At 32.5% G+C, this 10,087-nt stretch overlaps 1 protein-coding gene across 1 annotated transcript in view; it reads left to right on the top strand.

Annotated features, from left to right (window-relative positions):
- Positions 1 to 5,974: 5,974 nt before the first annotated feature.
- The window catches only part of LOC143072219 (uncharacterized), a 41,778-nt gene continuing 37,665 nt past the window's right edge, over positions 5,975 to 10,087 (top strand). Inside the window, exon 1 of the mRNA XM_076247072.1 lies at positions 5,975 to 6,239. The gene's annotated coding sequence lies outside the window, so the exon portion shown is untranslated. The remainder of the gene's footprint in view (positions 6,240 to 10,087) is intronic.

Here is a 10,087-nt window from a genome sequence, read left to right as displayed (position 1 = left end):
ACTCCATCCGACAAAACAATGATTAGAATGAGACTTTTCCGTCACTCCATCCGACAAAAAAATGATTAGAATGAGACTCTTCCGTCACTCCATCCGACAAAACAATGATAAGGATGGAGAGTAACTGTTAATTTGTTTTCGTCCCTGAGACTCTTCTGTCACTCCATCCGACTAAACAAAGATTAGGATGAGACTCTTCCGTCATTCCATCCAACAAAACAATGATTTTGATGGAGAGTAACTGTTAATTTGTTCTCGTCCCGAACATTCATGATATTAGGATGAGACTCTTCCGTCACTCCATCCGACAAAACAATGATTGTATGGAGAGTATCTGTTAATTTGTTCTCGTCCCGAACATGCATGCTACATTTGCCACTGGAAGTAAAGTAAACAACTACCAAACAAACAAACAAAGCAATGTATTTTCATACATAATTATAGTTGTTAATTTCTGTGTCATTTTGGTCTCTTGTTGAGAGTTGTCTCATTGGCAATCATACCACATCTTCTTTTTTATAATTAATTTGATTAACTGTTATGAACATTGCAGAGGCAAACACCAAATAACCAAATCCATTGAGAAGTTACATGGTCTTCATCGATGAACTAGCGTTCACTGTATATGGCAAGCCATAAATAGCCTCCCAACCGGAGTAGATTACGACAATTGCTGACCAGTTCATTACTTGAAATCAGACGTATGTTAATGTTAGACAGCTAAATAAGTTTGGGCGAGAACTCGTCCTTTGTCAGTGAAAGAACCACATACACAACGAATGCACAGCTGCGCTGGAATCGCATGATATGCACATCTTAAGCATACTGACATTGTTGCATGGAATATAATGGAATATTTTGGAAGGCATTTAATCAGAAAAAAATTCAGAAAAATGGCCTCGCCGAAGAACTGCAGAAGGATATCATAAGAGTCTCGTTATTCCGGATGACAAATAGCAAAAAAACTATATCAAAATATAGCTAAATAATTGTCTAAAATTTCAAATTTATTAATCTAAGCGTACACGAGCTTGTGCGCGACACAAGACGGTTAAAGTAATGTAACAGTCTTTAACGACATCCAAATAATTTCAAAATAGAGAGGTAGCTTTCTTTTACCAAATCAAATATTCCTTCTAAAATAAGTAGATGTCATGTGGAATAATTACAAATGAGACATTTATCCACTCGGGACTAATTCACATAGATGTTCTACATGTCTTTGTAATGGCTATAACAATACAAAACCAACATCCCATACATGTAGCAAGTTAAATTTTCACGGACATTATATAAAATATTAAACCATTCAAATGAGAAAATAACGGTCTGATATATGTACAAAACGAATATGATATGAAAAAAAAAAAACAACAACAAAAGATAGGCTCTTGACTTGGAACAGGCACACAGTTTAACAGCACAACGTTAGAACAAACCATAAAAATCAGTTGAATAAGTCTTGATTCGTTAGATCCATTTAGAGCATAAAAACAACAAACAAAAACACTAATCACACAAAGAACCTATCTCGTAGTTGCCAAAAGCTAGTTCAAGGCATGACAAGATTTATAACAGTATAGGTAAAAGTCTGTTTTTGAGGTAGACAGGGCTTGTATATATTTCCTCTGACCCCACGGATAATCTAATTGTTGTGTCACAAATTATGTTTGAGCAATGAGCATGAACCCTTTACAACCGAATTTTTATTGTTTGTTCTAATGATGTACTGTATCTCCACCGTCTGAGGCTAGGGGAGAGTTTGCCACAGAATCAGGAGTGTTTAATACATAAGTCAGGCCGTTGTTTTTTCTCGTTTGAATTGTTTTACATTTGCCATTTCGGGACTATGCGGTATGGATTTGTCTCGCTGTTCAAGGCCGTACGGTAACTTTTAGTTGTAAAATTTTAATGTCACTTGGGCTCTAGTGTAGAGTTGTCTAATTGGCTAATATAGCAAATCTTTTGATTTTTGTATATAAATAAAAAATCCTATTTTGTGTAAGAGAAAGAAAACGAATAGCTTTTAAAATGTGTTCTTAAAATAAAAAAACGATAAGGTCAACTGAATCATGTTTTGCTACAAAACAAAGTATGTAAATTCATTACACATTTCTTTATTTAAGACATAGTATCTGTGTTAGCTCCTATTATATGGCAAAATTAAAAAAAAAAATGAATCAAACAAAAATATTCTGTTTTGTTGCATAATTCTAATAAAGAACATAAAACACATACTTTTCTTCATTCAAATGAAAATTCTTATAAATTAATGGCATTCCTCTCTCAAAATTAGCACATTTTTTTTAAAGATCTAACCTATTATGTTCTGCTTTTTGGCAATCCCAAGATGGCGGATGGCACTCAATCTACCTTAAAGGGCCTGAATTGGTACACATAGGAATACATACAACTTGTCGATAAACTGTATTGCCGAAACGTACACAAATGTTGTCAGTGAGAAAATATAAAGCTTTAATCATATTATTATCATCACAATTCTAGTAAGTATTTCTGATATAATGACCTTTTGAATTACAGAAGAAAGGTTTAAATGAGTTTCAGCAAATAAATGTTTCATGTTTCATTAAATTGAAAGAAGGATATTTTGTTTTTTTCGACGTGTGGACAGACCGCAACAGTATACCATAAAATGATGGCCGTATAAAAGCACACAACAAAAATAATAATTTTTTTTTTTATGTCTGTGATGTTTGTATTTTGCTTCAACATAAAATGCATTTTATAAAAATAGAATAATGAGTTTTTCTGTACTTGACAATAAGACAAACACAATTAATTCTAATGCTGTAAATAAAAGCTTATCATATTTGCAACAAATCTCTATTTAAAGAAGCAAATGATAAAATATATAGTATCTTTACTATTTAATGCAATTGGCAAAGTTTCAAAAACTTTGACAAGCTTTGAAAGACTCGAGGTAAACCAATAGTGAAAAATCAAACGACACGACTCCTCGAAAAGAAACGAATACGTTATTTATATGTTGATAACGACAACGTTTGACTTTCTCATGATCAATATGAGGTCGGACTTCACTGTTTTTTATTATGAAAGCATGGTTAATGCATTTCCTGATAAAAAAATATTCCTTTAAAAATGCATTCTCAATCACCATAACAGTCCTGTTAATATTTTTACATTGATTCCTTCGAGTGTTACGATAAATGTTGTGTAGAACATCTTATCGTGTACAGTTTGTATATAGATTTATTCAAATATCATTAAACAGTGGTTTATAGTGTGCATTTTTGGTATTAAAGGGGCACAATGAATACACATATGAATACCTAAAAACTGGCGGAATGTACATAGATGTTGTCAAGTTGAAAATGTACAGGTTCAATCATATCATAACACTTCCAGTAAGTATATCTAGCATATTTACCTGTTTGTGATTGCTAAACAAAGCTTAATATGAATTGCAGCATTGAACTTCAAGGCATAAATGTTCCATTTTTATTGGAATTGATCAAAGAATAATAATTTTTGGACGGACGGACAAAAGTAGACCATCAAAAAATAGCTTTATAAAAGCACAATGAAAATCAATAAAAATAACTCCGCGATTTGTTTGTGTTTTGCTTCAACATAATTAGTTGTCAAAGCTATTAGGCTTATAATTTTATACGCCAGGAGCGCGTTACGTCTCCATAACTCATATTATGCATTTACGTAAGAATTTTCTCGCTGTGTTGGAGACCCATTGGCGTTATTGAGTTGTTTTCTGTTCTTTTGTAGGGTTGTTTTCTCTGACACATTCATCATTTATATTCTCTATTTGAATTGATTATATAGAATAAATAGTAACGTTGCAACATCAATAAATTAAAAGTAATCATATTGTCAATGAATCTCCATTGCAATCAACTGTATACAATGTAGGTTGTATTTACTTTTTATAGCAATGAACACAGTTTTGTAACTCAGACGAAACACACGTCTGATGTATTAAATTATGAGCCTGGTACCTTTGATAACTATTAGCATGTTGAAATGTACTATTGTATTGTTTATCTGTTTATTTCGCTGTCCTGAATGTTCTTGCATTTATTGTAATGAAGTCCTGTCATGTAATGATGTCATTTTAGTGTTATATTTAAAATTGCCATAAATGCGCGAGGTTTGGCAAGCCACAAAATCAGGTTCAACCCGCCATTTTTTCTTAAATTTCCTGTACCAAGTCAGGAAAATGGCAGTTGTTATCTTATAGTTCGTCTCTGTGTGTGTTTGCATTGTCTTCAGTGTTTCTGTTGTTTCGTTGTCTTACTCTTATAGTTGATGTAAAATTGAGAATAGAAATGAGGAAAGCATCAAAGAGACAACAATTAGACCAAAAGGCAAACCTCAGTTTTAGTTTGTAACCCGAATTGTTTTTCTCTCAATCGATTTATGACTTTCGAACAGCGATGCATTGCTGTTGCCTTTATTTAGATAAGAAGCCTTGAAAGACCAAAGTTAAACCAAAAGTGAAAATATCAGAAAATAAGACACCACGATTCGAATTGCATACGTTATGCATGCATTGATAACGAAAACGACTTTGATAATCTCATGATCAACCTAGCTGATCGGAATTAACTGTTCTTGTTATAAAAAAAAAAAAAACACGTTTTGATTTGAAAATCTTGTGCATTTCCAGATTTGACAAAAATTCCTTCAAAATTGTATCCCCTATCATCATACCAGTCCTGTTAACATCTTGACATTGAGTTAAGGAATAAAAACTAAATAACGAGAAAATTTAGAAACATCAAATGAATTCTCTTAGATATGCATATATCACTTTGAGAAGTCATACCATACTGCATGATGTAAAGAAAGAAAAAACCTTTAGTAACACTCTAAAGCTGAATTAATATCTTACCGTTATATTAGCATTGCAATTGGTTGTACAGCTTGAATAGTTTTAGACAAAACAAGAATGTACCCATAGTACACGAATGCCCCACTCGCACAATCATTTTCTATGTTCACTTGTACTTGACAGTGTATTTAAGGGTCCAAACTCCAATTTGGCATTATAATTAGAAATATTATATCATTAGGAAACATTTGAACTAAGTTTTAAGATTGGACTTCAACTTCATTAAAAATTGCTTTGATCAAATACTTTAACCTGAAGCGGAATAAACCGACGGACGAAAGGACGGACGCACAGACTGAAAACTTAGGTGGGGCTAAAAAATGTAAAAGTTACAAAGTTAAAGTTATTTAACATCCTTGGTCAAGTTTAATCTGAGTGCCTTTTCTAACCACCTCTTAATGTATAAAAGTAGTATACGCATAGACAATGAACAGTCTATGTTTTTGAATGGAGGTAAGATAATAATACAGTGTGTGCTTCCATGTAAAATTATTGCCTGGTTATTTATCTAGAATGCATGATCAATCTAGTGAAAGTGGTCTTTAAAATCACGATAATTATAAGTGAGATATGATTTAACATATTTTCAGTATATTGTTCGTGATTGGTTCACCTTCGTTTCAGTGTCCTCTGAGTAATTTCTAACTTGAGACTGAGAAATCAAAAACACAAATAAAGCATCCCATACACTTCTGTCAAATAAGATCCTTTAATTTCCTGAACGAATCGTGACTTAGTGTCTGGATTTCTGACTAGGTTAAAATAGCATTGATGATTAATCAGGACCTCTCGTTATTTCCGTCAATCGGATGTCAATTTTTTTAAGAAAAAAAGGGAAGCATTTCAAATATTCTCTCAATGTTCTTAAATTCCTCGGAGTGTTACGATATATGTTGTGTTGAACATCTTATCGTTGTACAGTTAGGGTTATACACGTGAACAAGAAGTTTTCACTTGTATAAAGTCACAGGTAAAATGCCCTGCCAATCAAAGTATATGAACAGCGATTGGTAGGTAGCTGGTAAAAACTACTGTAAGATCAACCTGTTCAAAAAATTAAATCTTCAAAAACTATTATAAAGTTAAAGTACGATTAAGTGAATTGACGTTAAAAAATAAGACGAAATTGAAAATGCTACATTACGTATAAGATATATTTGGATTTTTATCTATATATAGATTTATATATCATTAAACAGTGGTTATAAGTGGTTTTTGGATGTATCATCGTTTTTTGTATAGTACAAAATTTGGTGCAAGGAATACGTGAATCTCATAAAAGGATTATGTAACTGTTATAGTTTTCTGTTAATGGTTTTGAGGGAAGCAAAGAAAATTCAAGATTTTACAGGTAATTGTAAATTTTAATAAAATATTACTTATAAACACACATATATAACCATATCTCTTTATACCCTAAATCTATACCTATTTTGTGTAACATATCTTTCAAAATAAATCTTCGTGTAATTTATGCAGGAATTTAATCACATCAACTTATTCTAAATGACATAATATTTTTGCAACAGAAATCTTCTTTCATATTCTCATTATATTTCGTGAGGTGAATGCCACAAAGCCATAAATATAATTCGGTAAAGAAATAAACTACCCTATGGAGATGAAAAGTTAGAATAATTATTTAAAGCAAGCATGATATCTTTTTGTTTAACCAGTGATGCGTCGGTAGAATTTGGAAGAAGAGCAAATATTATCACATGCTTGGGTTTACGTTGAAGTATAGTTTCAAATTGATGCACATGAATGGTTCACACATTCGGTATTATCATTGGCGTTTTAATCCAAATATATAATCTTTTGATTTTTACACTAAATCTACCTAACTATAAATGTTAAATGAAATGTAAATTCTCCTAAAATGCTAAACTTTTCATACTGAACATAAAACTACAATCAAAAAGAGGAAAACTAGTGGATAACCACAGAGTACTTAGTCTAGTACCATATGTATGGATAATCGTGGAAACTGAAAAGGGGTTACTCTATTGCTTTCATCAAATGGACTGAACGTAAATGTATTTCAATGTTACTGAACACTAAAGAAAATAATGTCCCCAACTGATTCTGTGTTAAACCCAGAGAACTTCCACCAGGAGGAATGACAAATCGTTGAATTATCACCAGTGATAATGAGGCTTCCAGATGCACTTGAGCCATTAAAAATCAAATAACTTGTAGCTTACACTACACAGATGTGTTAGCATCATATTTCACTTCATTGATAAAAACACAATATTTTGTACTTTTAGACAATTTATAATTACACAATTTATACACAGTTTACTGTTATTCCCACATATGCCCCATATATTGGATTCCAACAGGATTAGGATAAAGTTCTCTAACAAGTTCCAAAACACACTCCGGCATAATTTCCCGCTGGTGCATTACAACCCATTCCCCACCACCAAGTCTTTTCTTTTTATCCAAATACTGTGGAAGTAACCATCCATACATATTGTTCATACATTTCCAAAATCTTCTGTATATCCCTTTTCGTATCTGGGGGTTTGCATTTGAGGGTGGTTGGCCATTTCCTACCCATGGAGCCGTAATATTTGAGGTAGCAACACATGGGGTGATGAAACAATAAGGACATTGTCCTTCTCGTAATGCAATGTCCTCATGACCTGGATCTGGATCTCCACTGTCACCATTGTCATCTCTGTCACCACTTTCATCCTGAATATTTCCTTGGCTTGAAGAAGTGCTTCCTTTCTCATCCTTTTTAGACCTTTTTCTCTTTATACATTTCTTTTCTAAAATAAAATTGCAGTCATAAATAATAGAATATATATAAATATTAAGATATGCATTCTTCACATTTAAATTTGTCATATTATTATTATAATGTTATAACATAATTAGATTTAAAAGATAAATTAATATTCACATTTACAGAATAATGCTTTATTGTAATATCTATAAAGTAAATGAATAAAAAAAAAATACTTACCAACAATACATGATGTCATATTTTGCTCTTTCAAAAATATCATCAATTTATCCCTTTCCTCTTCATTTACTTTCAAAACCATTTCACATCTTTTTTCCATCTTTGCTTTTGTAATTTCTTCTTATATTTGACCTGATCTAAGTCATGTGATTATATGTTTGAATTTGATTGGTTTACTTAACTTTGCGCCTAATTTTTCAATTTGAAATCAAATCTGATTGGACCAGATTATTTATCAAAGTCATGTGATTTATAAACTTTGAATTTGATTGGTTTGCTCATTTTTGCGCTTATATTCTTTCAATTTCAAATCAAACACAGTATTTTGATCCTGTATACAACAAGTTTCAAGATGGCTAGCAATATGAATATACTAAGTAATATTACAAATGTGGAGTATTTTAATAGAAAGAGACTTTCAAATGGAGAAGTGAAAGCCTACAAATATGTCAGGAAACCTAGAAAATCCATTGACTACAATTTTGACAATGACTCACAAAAGTTGGCATTTGATGAAAAATATGAAGGCCTAAAGAGGAAAATGAAAGTAAAATCTAATGTGGACATTTTGAACATTTTAATGGACTTTTACAATCAGAACTGTTCAACTCCAAAGCTTGAAGAAATTACAAATCCAAATGATAATAGTGGACAGGATGACCAAGACCTTTTTGTTTGCTCTAAACAGAAACTATTTGAACTTGTACGCCTAACACAGTGGTATGGTCCTCTTGAACCGGCCGAAATGACAAAAATTGGACATGTTGCAAGACTAGTTGTAAAACCAGTGAAAACAACATCTTTTCCGATTTTCTGGCATTCCTCATCCGCACTGAAGCAGGACTTTACAGTGAATTACAAGTTGATACATTCTTATCTCTGTGCTGGGATGTTTCCTGCTCAATACGAACGGTTTAGTAGCTTTGCTAACATTGGACTTCCACAGAAACGATTTCGGGAAAAAATGTTTCCAACATTCAAACAGGTGGTAATATCGCTTCGGGACAAGAGCATTGATGATGCATTAAAAGAGGAAAAAGAGAAAAACTCTTATAGTGATAATAAACTTGATATAATGGCAGATGCAAGACATGCATGCAGAAAGAACAGTTATCATACTGATGTAACAGCTCTGGGGAACTTGACTCACAAAGTAGTAGGTTATAGTCACGTTACAAAGAACCAGGAAAGGAGTTCCCAGAAACATGAAACCTTTGGTACAGAAAAGCTTTACGAAGATTTCGAAAGAAAGAGGATTAAAGTAAAAGTTCATTCGCATGATAGAAATGCATCTGTCAGTAAATATCTGAGCCAAAACCAACCGGATGTAATTGATTCCTATGACACTTGGCATGGTGCAAAGGAGGTGCGGAGGAATATGGCAAAAATTACAAAGGGGACAAGGAAAAACATCGGAAAGACATGGCATCCTGAACTTAGAGACAAATCTGCCGGTGTTAAAACCCATGTTTACTGGGCGATGAAGAATTGCAATGGTAATGCTGCTCAACTAGTGCTCTTGCTTGACTCCATTGTGGACCACTACAAACAAGACCATAGAAACTGTCATCAAACATCTAGATGCAAAAATAATGACTATGTGCCGTCGCGAGATATTATTCGGGATCCAACAGCCGAGTTGTTGCTAAGGAACAGTATAAAAAACCTTTATATTTATAAGCATCCAGAAAAGTACACGCATTGTCGTGACACTCATTATATTGAGAGTTATCATAATACAATTCTTATACATGTGGATAAAAGGTTGCATTATCATAATTTAATGTATGAAATTAAGTTGGGACTATCAATACTTGATTGGAATGAACATGTTGATAGACCTGCTTCATCAGTACAACACCGTGTGCAACATGACCATCCACGTCGACAATCTGGATATCGGGTTTTGACACCAAAACAATATACTTTTACAGATGAATTATGGAATAACTTTGTAAATCTGTTAAATCATGACCGCAATGACCAAATTGAGCCCGATGATGTTGAAAATGTTCAAATAGACCAAAATGATACAATTGGTAGTGAATATGAAGATTCAGATGATGATGAGTAAACTGTGATATATCTATATGTATAATTTATTAGTATAATTAAATTGTTGTTTGTGCATTATTATTATCTTCTTTTGTTTATTGAAAAACATAATACTGATCGCAAAATTTTGAATTGCAAAAACTTATGAAACACAATAAGATGATTTC

This window comes from Mytilus galloprovincialis, chromosome 1 (genome assembly GCF_965363235.1).
Source record: "Mytilus galloprovincialis chromosome 1, xbMytGall1.hap1.1, whole genome shotgun sequence".
Taxonomy (NCBI): domain Eukaryota; kingdom Metazoa; phylum Mollusca; class Bivalvia; order Mytilida; family Mytilidae; genus Mytilus; species Mytilus galloprovincialis.
This window is presented reverse-complemented; position numbering and strand designations above follow the sequence as displayed.